General features: G+C 35.8%; 1 pseudogene; it reads right to left on the bottom strand.

Annotated features, from left to right (window-relative positions):
• Positions 1 to 10,737: 10,737 nt before the first annotated feature.
• LOC122106472 lies at positions 10,738 to 11,601 on the bottom strand (annotated as a pseudogene).
• Positions 11,602 to 13,780: the final 2,179 nt, after the last annotated feature.

The following is a 13,780-nucleotide window of genomic DNA, read 5'->3' as shown; positions in this document are numbered from 1 at the left end:
AAGGAAATAGGCACTGAGGAAAGAGGAGAGTAAACAAGTAAGTAGAATCAGTAGATGGCATATACTAGTGGGATTGGAGGATCACCTACACTCTTGGTATTTTAGTTTGTTGAATCTGTTCAAACACACACATGCTCACATTTGTGTAACTGTAGTAATATGAAGAAATGGTTCCATGTAAAAGTCCAGATATTGTGAGAATTTACTCAGGCTGGAATAACCCTTATGTAAAGGTTGGGAGGGAGTAGACAATATTAGTAAGTGCAGAGGATATGTATTAAAAAACATGCAGTTATAACATAGAAAGACTTAGAAGAAATGTAGGCTTGTAGATGCATAAGAAAATGGAGACTTTATTAATCTAAGGGCCCTAAAGATAAAATTTGGCCTTACATAGTTTATCAGAGAAATTCCGAACCATAATAAAACTCTTTCTTGTAGTTGTTTGTATACAAAGGAGAGTCACATAGCAAGCTAGTTCATATTCATTAAGGAGATTCATACAATATGGTAAAAATTCCTATTCACAGAAATGTTTCCCAAACATTGGTCTTATTCTCCTAAGTGCCTTGCTATTCTGGTCCACACAGCATTTTTATGGCTGTATTATGTTTCTTCCTCCATTTTCCCTTTCTCAGCCTCTTCTGCCCTGCTGGAAGTAACCGTCCAGTTCCTTCTTATAATCTAAGGAGATTGACTTTTAACCAAATATCCATCATACAGAAGATTATAACAAATGGTCTAACAGCCAAATTATGCTGGAAGAATACAGAAGCACTATGCTGAATGTACATATAAATATGAATGAAGCAAGTTTTATTCTCATAGAAGTGATTATGTAAGAACTTACTAATATTATTATCATTAATATGCAATCATTTAGAATAAGCCAATGTCTGCTATCATCAATAAAATGATAAAACATTGTATATAGATTATGATTTTATTAACTAATTATTTAATATGTTATTAAAACATAAATTGATTTTATATGGATAATGGTGGAGAGAAATGTGGCCAGGAAAATAAAATTTGTGAAGTAAATACTGTGGACTGCAAAAATCCCTGAGAAAACATAATATCATTCAGATAAAGACATTTGGTGAGCCACCTGGTCTAGACTGGAGAAACAGCACTATAAATTCTTTCCCTCAGTGCTTATCACTAATCCCTATTCTATGCTCTTGAAAAATGCTGCTTTTGTGCATTAGGAAATGAAATCATGGAGCTAAAATGACTAAAGAGTAACTATTAACAAATAAAACCAACATACAAAAAAACCAATGCAGCAAATAAAATACAAGTGGTTTCCTATGAAAAACACAAAATGTTGGGACAATATCTAAACTAATATAGTAAAGAGGGCATGAAAAAGAAAACCAGCATAGGGTGGAGAGATTGTCATTTTTATGCCTAAATGTAAGAAACCAGATTTCATCAATCCAGCCTATTAGTGAATTAATCACCTAGTTGTGGAAAATATTGAAACAATCAATGGAGAAAGAAGCATATCTCATTTTAAACCAGGAAGTACTTTGGGGGCATTACAGAGCTGTATACTAGATTTAACTCAGAAGAAGAGAGGTATAAACCTCATCTCTTGGTACCTGTAAGTATATTTCCATTACCCTTCCCAAGTTTCTTCCATTTTTGAAGTCTTGGATAATTAGAGTTGAATAGAAGTAGAAAACCACTGGCAAAGGTTTACTGAGTTTCATTTGCATGCTCGATAAAAATGTAGATGAATGAAGCTTAAATGTAGAATTAGAGATTATATTCTCATTTAGTCACATGCACAAGTCCTTAATGGTCATAGACCAGGGCTTTTTTTTAAGTCATTGACTTGGATCTTAAAAATGAAGTTCTGTTTGAGGTGATCCTCTTTCAGGTCAAGAGAGAAGAAACAAACAGTTCCTGGAACAAGGAGTTATAAGAACATTGACACTTTTGTGGGAAAAGTACAAACAGAGAATAAAACTGACATCTCTTAAATTTGTACTTCTGTCTAGTTGTAGTGATATGTTTTGCAGGCGAACTCTAAAGTTTGACTGAAATGAAGCATCTACTTTGCGTACTTCAAGTTTTTTCAATCTACTCCCTTAGTCCCACCAATAAGTAAAAACAAATTATATCTCATCTATTCAGGTAGCTTTGACATTGTCTTTTTTATTTTATTTATTGTCATTATAAAGGGATTAAAATTACATGATTCAGGTACTGAGTATGTTTCATTTCGTACAGTGTCATCTGTTCCCTCACTCTCTCCCAGTCCCTCTCTTCTATCTCCACTCATGAGTTGTATAGTTCACTTTCATCGATGTCTAGTGAGATCCACTGCTGCACTTTTTCACCCCTTTTCCTTTGTGCTCTGTGCCCCCTCCCACTCTCCTGAAGACATACACATGAATACACACCCATAAGGTAAAGAAGAAAGAATCATCAAAGAGTAGACACTAAAAACTAAAACAAAGAAAACAAAGTGAGGTCTCTTGTTTCCATATCTCAGAGCTCATTTCAATATGTATATTATTTTATATAAATATAAAGAGGCACTTAGACCTTGTGCCTTTGTGTTTCTCTCCTAGGATTAACCTCTTTTGGTCTCATTGTGCATGAATATGTAGAATTCTGTATAATTTATCCTATCTCAGTGTATTTTAGATTTAATTTCTGCATATCAGAGAACATGTACCATTTGTCTGTGCTTGGCTTATCTCACATAACATGATTTGTTCTAGTTCTATCCATTTCCCTCAAAATGACATCATTTTATTCTTGCTAATGATTGTGTAAAATTCCATTGTGTATAGGTACCACATACTATTTTTGGATCCACTCATCTATTATGGAGTATCTGGGCAGTTTCCATATCTTGGCTATTGTGAATAGTGCAACAGCAAACATGGCTGTGCAGGTGACATTAAATTTTGACTTCAGAGTTACTTAATGTTGGAATTTAGAAGGTAGACGTGAAATCTGGAAGGACTACATACCTATTTTAATTCAATTACAATTTATTTTCTTTTTTACAAATTATATATGTGTGACAAACTTCACACATAAATGAAATGATTTAGCATTTTTGTTAGAATAAGAGACCATATTCTTTTAATTTTTTTTTTTGGGTCCAGTCGTGGGGCCTGAACTCTGGGCCTGGGCGCTGTCCCTCAGCTCTTCAGCTCAAGGCTAGCGCTCTACCACTTGAGCCACAGCACCACTTCCGGCTTTTTCTTTTTGCTTATGTGGTGCTGAGGAATCGAACCCAGGGCCTCATGCATGCAAGGCAAGCGCTCTACCACTGAGCCACCTTCCCAGCCCCTCTTTTATTTTTTAAAAGAAATTGTAAAGCAATTCTTTTTGGCTATTCTGGTAAAGAATACATAATGTTTTCCGTTTTCTTGGTCCTTTTCCTTATTTTGGGAAGATTTTGATCTGCCTAGTTTATGTTTTCCTTTCCTGCTTCAAGTATTCACTGCAAACTGAGAAAAAACTATTACTTGCCTAATAAATCATAATTAATTCAACAATTTGGAAATGCTCGGCAAATTTTAAAAGCCATTTTTCAAAGTGACAGAACTATGTGCAACATTGTACATGATGTGAAAATGCTGATTTACTTTCCATGTTCTCTGTTTACCTCAATTTGTTTCTGATTCATTAAACAGCCAGTCCTTTTTGTTCTCAGGCTTAATTCTTATATCTCCTTTGTATTTCATATAATAAAACTTTCATATCATTGGAAATCTTTTTCAAATTTAGAGAAAAACATTCTGAGACTTAAAAATACAGTGAAAGGAAGGAAGACACTGCTATAAGGAAGGCAATGGGAGAAAGTGAAAATGAACACTGAACAAATGTGAACCTGCTGTAACCCTTCATTAGCAAGTGCTTTATGTAACAGGCTAAAAATAAGTGACACTCTGGTCACCTTCAATCAGCAAATGTAAAATATGTGAGATAATGAAATCACAAATCAGCCATAGGGAAAGGACATGCAAACAAAGCACTTGGGTACAGTCATTGTGAGCAGTGTTTGTGGATTGCTTTTTAAGTGGCCACGATGAGTGGGAACTAGAAAGAACATGGGCAGCAGACTTTAGCTGTCTAAAGCCTCTGACCACACAATGTATAGTAAGTGTACCTCATTTTTCTTTATTAGTCAGTGCTTAGTTCCTTTACTCCCAAAAGTAGAAGCTTCTGATTCTAAGCAAAAGATTTGGAATGTGAAGGAGGGTAACTGAGTAACTTTAGGGGCAGAAAGATGTGTTTTGTGAACTAGGTACATCTAAGACTTAGTGAAGAGAGAGAGTTTCTTAAAGTAGGTTATAGGAGTGGTAAATTCCAGAAGAGGTTCCAAGAGAAAAATACTTCTGTAGTCAGGTTGGAAAATGGGTCATCTCATATTCCCATCCTGGACACAATTAGTTTATTTAGAGCAAATTAACATATTAGAGGATCCCAGGAGCACCAAGGGAAGGAAAAAAACCCAAAACCTGTTGGCCTAACCTCAATATTTCCTGTATTCCTTGCTTTTGAAAAAACACTTCTGTAAGCAGCTTGAATTTTCTACAAACAAAACAGACCACTCAATAACAATAGAAACATCTCAGAAAAAGAAACCTGGTGTATTGTTTGAAATTTACACACACACACACACACACATACACACACACACACACACACACACACACACACACACACACACACACACACACACTGGATTATTTATCAGTTGGAACTACTTAAACATTCCTGTAATTTAAAGTATTGTTTTAGTTAGATTATCTATCATTAAAAATGAATCAGCTGAAAAAATTAGATTCTTGAAAACCACAAATTCTTCGTTTTTACCTACTTGAATCACAACTTTGAAAGATTTTTTTAAGCCTCAGAATAAAAGCTATGCTCCAGTCTCCATGCAGTGGTAGAAATTCTGGTTTTGACAACAGAATACTGGAAAAGGAGCAGGATAGGAAGTGTGGTTAAGAGAATATAATAGGTGCACTTGTTCTAAGTACTATGTATAAATATCTATGAAATGATCACAATGAAACCTCCTTATACAGTTGATACAGTAATATGCTAGTAAAAATATCTAAAATTGAAATTCTGGGTTTGCAGTTAAGATAAAACTATCTTAGCACAAATCATGGTAGCATCTTTTGGCTAAACTGCTAGAGTAACATTTAACAATTGCCATAAACCTCATGATGAGATAATTAATGTAGACTACAAAGCCGCTGTTCTCTATATCTATAGCTTCAATCAATTCAATGGAACCACAGCATGTGAGTACTAGACATAGGATACAGTCATTGTTATTGTGATCCTAAAGCGTAATGGCAAGCAGTATTTTCTATCTACTGCTACAGATATCCATTAGCCACTGAGAATTTTACAATGATAACAGTAAAAGCCACTAAAAGTTGGTTTGGTATTTATTTATTTGTTTTGTCTTATTATTTATTCATACTACTGAGGTTTGAACACAGGTCTTAGCACTTGCTCAGCTTGCTTGGCTGGCACTCTACCATTGAGCCATGACACCAACCCAGATTTTGCTTAGTTGATTTGGAGACATGGTCTCAGGGACTTGTTTTCCTCATCTGGTTTCCTATTGCTATCTTGTGGATCTCAGTTCTTTGAGTTGCTAGGATTATAGGTGAAAACCACAGGAGCCAACTAGACTGATTTTAATTGTCATCATAAAATAGTGCTAAGGATTGTGATTAATAAGGTAACTTCAACAAAATTTCTTTTGTTGGTTCATGTGCACTTATTCTAGTCAAAATTGAATATACTAAGTTAATCTGTCCTAATAAACACATTTGTATTACTATTTATTTAATAAAAACTGCATTCTACATGAATATTAAATCATAGTATTCCTAATTAATCTGCATTTCCTCTAAGACTGCTACTTGTCTTTAATTCAACAGTAAATTAGCAGAGGGAAGATTTATTTTAACTTGCTTCAGACTTGTTAGGCATCTCATCGCCTGATGAACTATGTGTTACTACATTTGTACTAGATTCAAAATAACAAAAGATGCTACAAAAAAGAGAAATGTGTGTTTCTTAATTTCACTCATTCTACTTGCACATACTAAATATGAAGATTCTACTTTATCTGCAAGCAGTTTCTGTGCCTCACCTTTCTCTACCAAAAATAATATTAATGTAATTAAATAATATTAAGACATCACCTCTTTTCTATTTTGGTCTTAATATTTAATTGATTTTACTTCGATGGACAGATATTTTATAGCCATCATTATTAATATGATTTCATTTCATAATCATTGTTGCAAAGAAATGATCCAAAGAAAGGGCTTGTTAAAATCATCTTTTGCTCCAGTTGTGAGATGTAGTAGATTATCTGTTCTCTTATTCTCTTCTTTGAAAGTTTCATTCTTCAGTATGTCTTCGTAGAAAGTAAGAGGAAGTACTGTGCTTAGTACATGATTCATGTTTCTAGTTTCTTAACACGTCTTTATGATTCATTTTTATATGGTGAAGGAAGGACTGAGTTATCTTTTCGTTGTAGGGTTTTTGATATTTGGATGTGTGCTTGCTTTCATTTTTGGTCTGAGGTCTTTGTAGTAACTTCAAGTGCAGTTTAGAAGAAAGTCTATGGAAGGACTTAAAAGAGCATCTGTGAAATATCAGATAATAGTGAGTCACTTGTAGAGAGAGGAGTGCAAACACACACAGCTCTCCTCACAGAATCACAAAGAGTAAGAATGTAGCAGCTAAGCACTCACTCTGTGAATGTGTACACTCAAGGCAGAGCAGAGAATTCCTTTGATATCATCTGCAATAGTGGTGTTCAATTGTTGGTTAAAATGTTCCAGTTTATGCCAGACACTAGTGGCTCACTCCTATAATCTTAGCTACTCAGGAGGCTGAGATCTGAGGATCAAGAATTGAAGCCAGACTGGACAGGAGAGTCCATGAGTCGCTATCTCCAAAAAAATAAGCACAGTAGAAAAAAAAGAAAAGCTGGAAGTGTAGTTGTGACTCAAGTGGTAGAGTGTTAGCCATTAGCAAAGAAGTTCAGGGACAGCAACCAAACCTTTGAGTTCAGGATCACAAATCAAAACAAAAAATTGAGAGTCGATGGCTGGGGTGTAACTCAGTAGCATGTACAAGGCTCTGGGTTCTAAACTCAGCACCAGTCCCCATGCAGCAGCAATAAGCTTGTCTAGACCGTGCAGAAGTTTGGAGCTTACTGTTCAGTCAGTGATGTCCATAGATGTTTTATCATTTTTCCAATCATATCTAGAGTTCTATAGGCCCCAAGCCTGATTCCATATTCAGAAACTGGGCTGTTTATATGACAATGAAGATGTCTTCCATCTTCCTAGATGGAAGACCTTCCCCTCATTTCCAGCCTACCGCTTTATACTGCTTTCATTTACTGTAAAATAGTCCATAAGCCAACAATTTTAAGATAAAAAGTTAAAATCAACAGCCAATTGCTAATAGAGAAATAATCCCTATGTTGCTAATTATAAATTATTACATATTTCTCTTGTTTGTATCTTGTTAAAACAAAAAAATGTGTATAAAATGTAGGACTGAACATTCCAAACCACAAACTCTTCACTTGTTAATCAGGATTATAGTGTGCTGCTTGCTTATTTTGGAGAATACAGAAGAGGTACTCAGTAAATAATAACTACTGGTAAAGATTTATGTTGTCATTCTTATCAAGGCTAGGAGAAAATCTTGAAGGTAACATTTTCTTTTCATAAACAAGAAAATCTAGACTAGTCCAGGAGCGCAGGAGGCTAATTAATATAGATGAAGAACTTGCCCATAAAATGTGCTTACTGCTCACTTTCCTTTTTCCCCCAAACCTTTGTTCCTCTGCACTCTAGCACCAAAGAACAGAAGAACTAATAGTAACTTTGTTGTCAATGATGAATATTTTCTCTTTCCTTAGATATCATTGTGGTATTTGTCTATTTATTTATTTACCTTCTGTTATTTAATTTTACTTAACCCACTGGATGGAGTGTATTTGTGTGTGTCTCTTCTCTCTTCCTACTATTTTCTCTGTCTTTATTCCCTTTAAATATTTGCTAACCCATTATTAGTACAAGATCTGCAAGAAAAAAAGAGCCCAAAATTAACATAGAAGCCAAAGATTATATACTCCATTGGCAGGTTGAAGCAAGATTGACTAACTTTTTGCGTAGTCCATAAAATTGAAACAGAATAGAGCATGAAGTGAAGCTATCACCCAGTTACTCTGACAAAAGCATTAGCCTCCTCCCATCTCCCATTGGAGATGGAGAGAGAGACTTAGAACTTTCTGGAAAGAGGTGTTAGAAAGGCACAATCTCCCTTTTCCTGCCCTGTCAACATGTTCATTCAAATAAAATTAGCCAATTTCCTAATGTGTGGTTCTGAAATTTAATAGTAGAGCTGGGTGTAGAGGCAGAGCAGGTGGAGGCCAGCTTCTTTGGAGGGAGGGGGGTCAGAGGGGTCAGGGTAGAGGAGATTTAAGCAAAGGGCCACAAGAGCATTGTTTAGGACAATTTTAGATCTACTCTAGCAGCAACTAGAGATCCCACCCATTTCCTCCCAGTTTAGGGCCATTCCTGTGTTCCTGCCAACACATAGACCTTGAAAGAGCATGCAAGCGAGTATGATTGCACACAGAGGAAAATGCACCCAACAGAGGCAACAGCTCTGGGATGAATGATTTGCAGGGAGCAAAGGTACAGCACCTTCTTTTATCTTTTGGAAAATGTTCTTTTTTTCCTTTGAAATCAAATATATCCCTTTTCTACCCTCCATAAATATTGTAGGTAGTTTTTCATTGAGTTGTCCTTTCTTTGACATATTTCAAAAACTAGGGATGGAAGGGAGGATCTTCCCAATCTCTTAATACTCTTCTCAAAGTGAAAGATAAATGCCAAGTGTGCTTTCAAGTTTGTAGGCTGCCACAGATGGTCTAAGATTTTCTGTATGCTGTTAACTCTTGAATACAAGAACCTAGCTAACTGGGTCCTACTCATTTAAGTTAAATACAAGAAATAAACCTAAATACATGCTATGTGCCAGGTAAGTGTCCAGTATATTTAGCATACTACTAATATATGAATGGCACCCTGGATTGTGTCATAAAATTTAAAACAACTGGTAAAAGTCTGATTTAATATTAGGTTCTCACATTATTTTCTTTAGAGGCTCAAACAGAATGGGTAATACATATGCTTGCACATATGGCAAAGAGCTTAAAAATTGAAATGGAATCTTTTAAATATTCTATGCATGGAAAAACCATAATAAAGTAATTTAAAAATGGTCCTTTAGATTTGAATAAAATGCAAGCCCTCACTCTACTACAGATAAAGTGATGTTACTGTCCACAAAGTTCTGTGAGCACATTTCTTGGACCTATTTTTCTTTTCTTTTCTTTTTTTTTTTTTTTAACATAATTCAGCTCAACAAGTGTCTCCTTTACATGTATGTGCATTGATACCATTTCAGCATTCAAACATAGCTCCCCCAGTTTGCAGAAGCTGGGCATTGATGAATTTTTCTTTCACAGTACTTTGCCCATCACATTTAAAACCTGACACTTAGACCAAGTTGTTTAGCTGTACCATTTGGACATAAAATTCAGAAAACCTATTGCTTATGCAAAATTCTTATCACTTTTCATTTTCAAATAGCTGAATGAAAGGCTTTTGTGTAAGAGTCAATACTTCAAAGCTCCTCCTTGATAATGATGATAGGGCCATTTAATTATTTTTCTTGGTTAAAAAAATCCATCAAGGAGCCAGCTTTCTATTCATTAACAGATAACTAGTCGACACACAATGGTAATATAAATTGCCCTTTATTAATTTTATGCATAATTAAAATTTCATTTCAACATACTAAATTAGAAAGATGAAAAAAGTTGAGGCCAGAACAAATTTGAAAGTAGTAATAATTACACTGGATTGCATTAGAAAACTAACTATCCTTTTTGAGATTTCATTAAAGCAAGATATAAATGAAAAGTGAACAAAGATGAAGTATAATCTATGATAGCTGGTAGTAGGGAAAGAAGAAACTCCAGAGAGGCTGCAAAATAATTTAACTGTTTAAGTGCAAACATGCTATAGGAAATAAATAAGACTCATATATTTAATACAAATCTTGCTTTATACTTGACTTGAGTTTTAAGTATGGCAGATAATAGAGATGTGCTTTGAGTGGTAGAGTTCATGCCTAGCAAACTTGAGGACCTGAGTTCAAACATCAATATCATCAAGAAAATAAAGCAATATAGACCTAAATAACTAAAAATTAATTTTATCTTTGTGTGTGTATGCCAATCCTGTGACAGTCAAGACTTGGATACTGTCCCTGAGCTTTTTGCTCAAAGCCTTACATTTGAGCTACAGCTCCACTTCCAGCTTTTTGCTAATTAATTGAAGGTAAGAGTCTCACAGATTTTTTTCTACCTGGGGGCTGGCTTTGAACTGCCATCCTCAGATCTCAGCCTCCTGAGTAGTTAGGATTACAGGCATGAGCCATCAGTATGTGGTTAGTTTTGCATTTTTATTATTGGCACTAAAATGTAGATTCACTTTAGGAATTTTAACATTATGTGAATTATATAAAAAAGAAATTAATAAATATTCAGTTGTGTCATTAAAATATTTACTAATTTAAATCCCTTTTGATTTTTTTTTCTTTTTCTTTTTTAATAGCCAAAGACATGTTTTAGCTTCAGTTCTCTTTCTCCTACACAGTCTTGGTTTCATGGAGCCGCCCAGTCCAATGGGCGGCAAAGAGACCCATTTTGCGTCCAGCTGGAGCATCTCTAGGAATAGTGCAGTGTTTGCCCCTGTGCTGGTGGTTACCACCTCCAAACGGATGCTCCACAGGATTCATGGCCACACCCCGTACACAGGGTCAGCAGTTCCTCTTGGCCTTCTATTTGTGGTAGGCACGGCCAGCCTTCAAGATAGGTTTGTCAATTCAGCCACCTCCAGCCACCACACCAACAACGGCTCTGTTGGCAGAAGAGATGACCTTGGAGTCGGATGGCAGCTTCACACGGGTCTTCTTGGTCTCGGGATTGTGTGAGATGACAGTTGCATAATTTCCAGAGGCCGGAGCCAGCTTGCTCCGGTCCCCAGGCTTCTCTTCCAGACAGCACACAATGGTACCCTCAGGTATGGTGCCCACGGGAAGAACACTGCCAATGTTGAGCTGGGCCTTCTGGCCACAGTATACGAACTGGCCCGGGGGATGCTCGGCGGCAATGAACAAGTCCGTGCGTTTCTTGAACCGGTAGGGATCGCAGAAGACCACTTTGACGATGGGCACACCACGGCCAGGGCCGGGGCCAGGGTCGTGGATGATGTCCTTCACGACGATGCCTTGGATGTAGCGGTGCCTCTCCGCAAAAATCCATGGCGCGCAGGTGTGCTGCGCCCTTGTGTCGTGTGCGCGCGTGCAGAACGCTGAGCCTGCGCCCTTCCTCTGGCCGTGGATCACACGGCCCTTAGCTGCGGGTCTACCGAAAGACTTTGATGTTTTTCTTTGAAATAAGAAATTTGTATACTCATCCTTTAACTGGTCAATCATTATTTATAATCACTTGACTTATAAAAAGATGTTTCATCCTTTTTCAATTACAATGAATGAATCATCTTATTAGTTTCTGAGGGGTTAGGTATTTTAGGAAGAAGCTGTATTAAGATTTTAAGGTCACTATAGGATGATTATAAAATTACAGGATAGATTGGACACAGGTGGTTCACACCTGTAGTCCTAACTACTCAGAAGGTTGAGATCTGATGATCGAGGTTCAAAGCCAGCCGGGTCAGGAAAGTCCATGAGACCTGTATCTCCCATTAACCCCCCAAAAGCCAGAAGTGAAGGTGCGACTCAACTGGTAGTACACCAGCTTTGAGCAAAAAAGAGACCTTGTGTTCAAGCCTCAGAACCAGCACACAAAAAGACAAGGGAGAGGAAAGGAAAAGAAATTACAGTATAATATTGAACGATAGATGACTATGTCAGTATTCTTGCCTTTAAGAGAGTTTCTGCCTTTAGTTACCTTCCATTTGTTTGGGAAGCATTTATCCATCCTCCTATCCTGCCCCCATTTATAGAGTAGTGCGAAATTGAACAAGAAGGACCAAGACTCAAATCTATGATGGCATTCATTCATCCTCAGGTGAATTTACATTTGCCCTTATTTGAAGTTATACTGGCCTTCTTATTCCTATGTGTGTAGAATAAATTGCTGTTCCTCCAGAGTTATACAACCACTTTCAGATCAGTCAACAAGGTGACATTTCTAAAGCTAGAGTTGGCAGCTTATTTAGTGGTACCCTAGCTACTTAAAATAGTCACTATATACATTTTGTTTGTTTATTTAACAGAATGCCATCTGACATTTTTGAAGTTTATTTCATGTTAAAACATAGAAATAATTGACCACTTGTTACTGTTAACAAAGAAATTATACAATTAAAATAGTAGACTTTATTTAGAATAAAATGGAAAACCTGGGGAAAAACAAGTCTTTTGCAAAACCTGAACTGCAAATGTTGCATATATGGTTCAAAATGTCTTATTATTATAGTAATAATAAGATATTCTATGCCCTAACTAGGCCATAATGTCTAATTATTCAATTAGCACTAAGTCGTGATACTGGGATATTAGAAAAGCAAAACCTGTAAAAAAAAAAAAAAGTAAGATATTCTGGCTTCATAATTAAAAATAATCAAGGAATGTTTGTAAAGAAAAGAGAAAATATCAGAGATAAAGGAAATTGGGAAAGAAATTATTTTCTCTTACTTTTTGAGATGTCACAGCTGTATATAGAATAGAATTTAGACTACTTGAATCCATAATCTAGATTTAAAAAGTAATAATAACATGGAGACCATATAGCCCTTTGTATTTCTCCCTCTCTCTCTCTCTCTTACACCCAGGTTAGCCTATGTTAAAAGAAGCAGATGATAGGTACCATATACCAAGAAAATCCCCAAACAAGAGTACAGATACATAAAATACCCATAGGTAAATTAACCCATAGATCCAGACTTAATTTTGTAGAGCTTTTTAAAAAAATTTATGTTTTATAAATAAAAGTTTCCAGTTGATTCTCTCATGGTAAAAACATTGGTTTTCATTGCTTAAAGTAATTTCTTCTCATTTTCTCTCTATGCAATATTATAAATCTTATTCATGAACAATTCATTCTTAATACTAGAGAAATATATTGTGAAAGCTAGAAAGAGAAGAGAACAAGGAAAAAAGAGCCCTGCCACCCTAGCACACAGCTTTGTCCTTCCTAACATAAAGTTCGTCCAATGACAGACTGAAGATGTTACACAGACAAATGGCTCTTGCAGGATTTTTCTTATATATAATATATATAAATATATATGTATACTGTGTGTGTGTGTGTACACATGTGAATTTTTTGTGTTGTTAGTGATGGAAATACTAATAGCACTGTTTACCATTGGAAAACAGAAGGAACTATTATTACATATAAAATAAACTTGAAAACAGTCCCTTTATGTTATACGTTGCTATAATGAGAACAGAAAAAAAAACTTTAGAAATACTTCATCTGAAAACACATGCAATATTAAAATGAGAACTTTCGTACATGAATGACAGATTTCAAACCATCAGGCACACACAGAGAGCTATTGGACTAGAAGAAGCATCTAAAGAAATTGTTCCGAATACATTAGGAAAGACAAGAGGATGGAGAACAGAGATGCTTAGAATAGAGTGA

This window comes from Dipodomys spectabilis, unplaced genomic scaffold (assembly GCF_019054845.1).
Source record: "Dipodomys spectabilis isolate Male_0828 unplaced genomic scaffold, ASM1905484v1 ptg000042l, whole genome shotgun sequence".
Lineage (NCBI taxonomy): Eukaryota > Metazoa > Chordata > Mammalia > Rodentia > Heteromyidae > Dipodomys > Dipodomys spectabilis.
This window is presented reverse-complemented; position numbering and strand designations above follow the sequence as displayed.